Here is a 5,832-nt window from a genome sequence, read left to right on the forward strand (position 1 = left end):
CTGGAGGACATTGTGCTGAGTGAAATATCTCAGTCACAAAAGGACAAATACTGTATGGTTCCACTGTTGTAGAATGGGACTAACATCAGGTAAGACTGAGAAAAACTGGATAAATTATGTATACTGCATCGAAACAGATGAGGGAGAGAACAACTTAAAAGTGATATATGATAGGGTATTATGATTATCACAACAGTCCAGAATTAAGGTTGCATAGTGGAATGTACTCAGGGCGGTGGGGGAGGGGGATTTCAGGGGTATTGTATACCAATGAAAGAATTTTTCTTTTACTTTTCAAAGAGAGAAGTGAACTTGGGCGGGAGGGCTGAGCAGGGAGAAAAGTGCAACAGTGAATGAATGGAAATAAAAAATCTCTGTAAATGTTCATTAAAATTAATAAAATAAAATTTAAGAAAGAAAGGAAATACGTAAAATCCTTTAAAATGCAAAAAAAAAAAAGAAAAAAAATACCTTTCTTAAAAAAGAAATAAAACATTAATGGTGACCATCTACTAGGAAAACAGATTCACCCTGGAAAGGGTCAAACTGGGCGGCTCCTTGGAGGCAAGTATTCTGAGGCTCTGTCTACCATACTTTGGACATGTTGTAAGGAGGGACTGGTCCTTGGAGAGGGACATCATGCTTGGTAGGGTGGAGGGACAGGGCAGGAGGGGAAGACCCTCTATGAGGTGGACTGATTCAGTGACTGGGGTAATTGGGATGGGTGTATTGGAGACAGTGCAATTGGCACAGGGCAGAGCAGAGTTTAGGGCTATGGTACACAGGATCACTATGAGTTGCAAGTGACTCGATGGCACATAACAACTGAAAAGATTGAAATTAAAATAGTCCCTATAGTTCTCAGCTGAATTAAACTTAAGTTTCTATAGTTCTCAGCTAAGTTAATTTTTAAAGCCCCACACCCAGGTATCCAGGGCAACAGTATTTCAAGAATAGCTAGCAGAAAGGCAGAACAAACAAGCTCAACTGATAACCCATGTGCCTTTGTTTCCCGACTGATAACCAATGTATCTTGTGCTTTTCCACTGCCCTGGAGTTTGAACTCACTGTATACTTAAGAATTTATGACACCACTCTATGGTTAAAGATCTATCTAACTGCTACATGTGCTACGTGACTGCCGCAAGTGCTACGTGCAACAATGCTGTGTAAACCCTGAGCGAACACTGAACCAATGAATTCAAATTGTGCTTTCAACACCCAATGAGAAGCTGATACTCAGTTGTATCCCCCTAAAGTGTATAAAAAAACCCAACTTTGTCTGCTCTCGGTCGGCTCCTTTGTCTCCTGCTAGAGATAAGGGTCGGCCTGGAGCTCCGCAATAAACCTCTTATCTCTTGCTGTTGCATCAAGCCGGTGTCTTGGAGTTCCTCAAACAGGTTCCTCCTGGAGAGGGTTGAACCAGGCTGCTCCTTGGAGGTATCCTCTGACATACTTTGGACATATTGTAAGGAGGGACCTGTCCTTGGAGAGGGACATCTGTGAGGTGGATTGATTCAGTGACTTGGGTAACTGGGATAGGTGTGTCAGAGACAGTGAGATTGGCACAGGACAGAGCAGAGTTTAGGGCTGTTGTAAGTAGGGTCATTATGAGTGTCAGGCAGCTGGACAGCACATAACAATAACCACCCACCTAGAAAGGTTCCTTTATTATGTGCATCTTAAATAAAAGCAGGCATAGAGGGGGGGAAATACAATTCTAAGTCCTGCTTAGTTTGCATTCTCACACCCCCTCACTGACCTGAACTGAAAGAAAACACCTGGCTCTCATTTGGCCTTGCTAATTGACTAAGAATACCCTGCAGTAACACCTTTTGTTTCTTTTTCTTCCAGTTTATCTGAATATCTTGTGCTTCTGATAACACAGGTTTCCTTGCCCATAGCAAAGATATCCCATATCAAAAAAAAAACCTTCAAAAAAATACATGAGCACTATCTTTTTAGCACCTTTGTTTCATTAAAATGAAATTTTAGTATTGTAACTTGAAAAAAAATTTTTTTTTAATGTTGTTATTTGGGTCTTAGAAAAAAGGTCCCACTGGAAGTCCAAACATCCTTCCCTTCCCTTCTACAGAGTGTGCCTAAATAAACTACTTTTCTTAACTTTGTAACTTCCATGTGGGTTTATGATACAAACAGAATACCAGCAAAGTCATAATTGCAAATCACACACTGTAATGGAGGCCTCAGAGTCCAAAGGTCATTTATATATTCCAAAATGCAGGGCACTGAAAATCATTCAAATATTAACAATGAATCAAACACTAATATTCAAACAATTAGGCCTAGCATCTGATTCTTCATGGCCAGTATTCAAACTAGCAATGTTCACCACAGTTGTGAAATCCTGCAGGAGGTGCAGTAGAGGATAAAAGGATACACAGCAAGCATTCAGAAGCATTCAGAAGGTCAAGTTTTATGCCATAGTGTAGACCTCCCAAAGTCAGGATTACATCTATGAGAATTGAGAGGGTTACTAAAAAGATGAGCAAAAACCAAAAGACCAAAATGGGTGTGAGAGAGACTCTGAAACTTGCTCTTAAGCTTAAGAAAGTCAACACAAAGGGAAGAAATGAAGAAGTGAACAAAATTTTGAAGAGAAATGAAGACATGAACAAAATTTTGAAGAAAATAAAACTTTCTTCTCAAAACAGAAGATCTCAAAGATCATCTCAGAAAGACAAAGTATTATAATGAAATGTGTGATGAGCTGGGGTTTTAAAACCAAATGTGAAGCAAGTGTTCAGTATCTTTAAACCTAAGACCTGAATAATAAGTCTAAACTTGCAATATTGAAGGATTCCATGAACAAAACATTGAAAGATGCAGGTGAGAGACTCCATTTTGTAACCAATATGTCATTTTAAAATGTATAAGCCTCTAGAGCAGTAAACTGAAAGCAGTGGGGGAAGGGGGAAAAGAGCCCCCACCCAAACATCAGCCAATACTGTATCACCCTGTTTTCGCGGGCTTTCCTTTGAACCAGCCAATCCTGTATCACCCTGTTTTCGTGCCCTTCCTTTGAAACAGCCAATCCTGTATCACCCTGTTTTCGCGGGCTTTCCCCTTTAAATAGGCAGGACAGCCCAGAATCAGGGCCGCTGCCATCTTCCCTGTTGTATGGGCACGGTTTGGATCGCGGCCGGGATTCGAATCTGAAATAAATTCCCTCTTGCCCTTGCATCAGTGTCGGCTCCTTGGTGACTTGGGGGGAAACTGGATTTGGGGCACAACACAGGAAGCATTAAATACAGAAGGAATACACAGAGTCACTTTAGCAAAAAGAATTAGTCATTGCCGACAATATCAGGAAGTAAAATATGATTAAGATTCTATATTACTGAAGGAAGAAGCAAAAATTACACTGAAGTCATTGATGGGGAAAAAAATAGGGTGCCAAGAATTGATGCTACACAAATTTATGAATTTCAGCAAATAAGATGCATCATTGGGTGTACTTGGCAGTCTTTGGCAGGAAGGTTGGAAGACAACAATCTGCAAAATGATTAGCAAAGTTTCATATTTTCCATCCTTCAAAAGACATTTTCATTCATCCAGGTACATAGGTTGTCAAATATTTAATTAGAATCACATATAAATAAAATTTTGCTGAAGATTATTTTAAATGGCTGAAATGTATATCAACAGGGGACTATCAGAAAGTTAAAATGGATTTAGAAGAGGCTATGAAACAAGAGACATCATTACTGATTTGAGACACTTCATGGCTGAAAGTGTTACTAAATATAAGGGGTTCTCCTTCGTAGTCAATTGCCAATAAAACAGATTACAATATTCATAAGCACTTTATTACAGATCTGGGAGAAAGCAGTGAGATCCTTCTCAGAGACTGCCTCCTCATCTGGGAGTGGCTTTTATAACAGGGTTACACACCAACTCACTCATCAATGCACTGTTGTTGTTGTTGTTGTTAGTAAAATGAAAGTATTTCCATATCTGAAAAAAAAAAAAAAACCAAACAATTCACACACAGATACCAATAAACAATCAATTTACAAAATAGGTTAAGACATGACTGAGAAAAACAGGCCTTGAAAAAATAAAGGCTAACTCAGGAAAGGCACACATCCCCTCCTGGCAAACAGGCAGATTAAGATATAATTTATATATGATTGGGAAAAAGAGTTTCAAAGAGGTAAATGTTAACCCAGGAAAGATGCATTTCCTCTCCTGATAAACAGACAGCTTAAACTATTTTACATGACTAAAGAAAGGAAGCAAAGAATTCTAAGACAAGCTAACCAGTTTTACAGGCTGGAGAAAACTGGTTTCAATTTTATAACTGATAATCTATTTAAAGAATTCTGAACTTATTAATACTACCCCATCAAAAGCAGAGAATCCTTGGGGGGAAATGTATATTTGTGTATTATTGACTAATAAAAGCCATTTGATTGTGTTACCCATAAAAAATAATATTATGGTAAAATTCAGAAGAATGGGAATTCCAATATTTAATTGTGCTCATGAAAAGACCGTGCATAGAGAAAAAAACAGAGGGAGCTGCCCTGCAATCCCAAAGGTACTTGATTCAAATCCACCAGCTGTTCAGTGGGAGAAGGATGGACAGTTTCCTCTTATGTGATTTACTATCCCTGAAAAACTTCTGGAGGGTCAGCTATGGGTCGGTTCCTACTCTATGGTACACAACAGCGAGGTCAAGAAGGAACCATCCAAACAGAATAAGGGGATCCTGCATAGTTCACACTCAAGAAGAGTGTGTTTCAGAGTTATATTCTTGTCCCATACCAATTTAATTTTATACTGGATAAACAATTCAAGAAGCTGCATTATATGAAGAAGAATGTGGCATGGATATGAAGAAGACTCATCAACAACATGTGTTATTCAGATTATATAATGACTTTACTTGCAAGAAATGAAACAAATTTGAAGCACTTCCTGAAGAAAATAAGATTATAGACTTCAATATGTATTACTCAAAGTATAAAGAAAACAAAAATTCTTAGCGCTGGAAAAATAGACAACTGCATGATACATGGAGAAAAGATTGAAATTGTGAATAATTTCACTTCACTTAAATCTATAATCAACCTAATAGCAGTGCAAAAAATGATGAATTGGACACCTCTGCTAACTCCATAAAAGGGAACTGCCTTACCAACAGCATCCACAACACAAAACCAATTCTTATAAGGTCAGACATGTTCTCCGATATATTTTTGCTAGTTCCAACACAAATCATACTGCTTTATTGAGTCTGAAATCCTGTGCAATGACAGCACACATCTTATAGAAGGATGTTCATGGTTATGGCATTTCTTAGGGAAGTGAGTATGCTATAATTCAGATTGGCTGCAGGACGCAATTCTTCATTTCAGGCAGCTTTTTAAGTATACATTTTCACAGTGGAAATTACTTAGGCTTATTTCACCTGCAGTCTCATGGCACAGGTTAGTCTTATAACGTTCTTTGGTCCTGCCTGTTATGGCGTCTTCCTTCAATCCTCCAGCAAGTTTTGGTGAAGGTCTTTCAACCCTGCTCTATGTAACTGTGGTCCCAAGTTAATTCTGTGTCATGTTGGTTTCTGTTTCTCTGCTAAGACTGCTTCTAGTCTAGCTCAATGCTGGTGTAACTGAGGCACAAATCTCTGACCCTGAAGGACGTGTGCTGCACTGTTTCCTCTTCCTTGCTTGAGGTTAAGATTCCCAAATTTCTTGACTGTGTAGATCATAACAAACTATGGTTGACTCTGAGAAGAATGGGAATCCCAGAACACTTGATTGTTCTAATGCGAAACTTATACTTGGACCAGGAGGCAGTCGTCAG

The sequence above is a fragment of the Elephantulus edwardii genome, unplaced genomic scaffold (genome assembly GCF_000299155.1).
Source record: "Elephantulus edwardii isolate Elephantulus edwardi_28Jun2011 unplaced genomic scaffold, EleEdw1.0 scaffold00021, whole genome shotgun sequence".
In the NCBI taxonomy this organism is placed as follows: domain Eukaryota; kingdom Metazoa; phylum Chordata; class Mammalia; order Macroscelidea; family Macroscelididae; genus Elephantulus; species Elephantulus edwardii.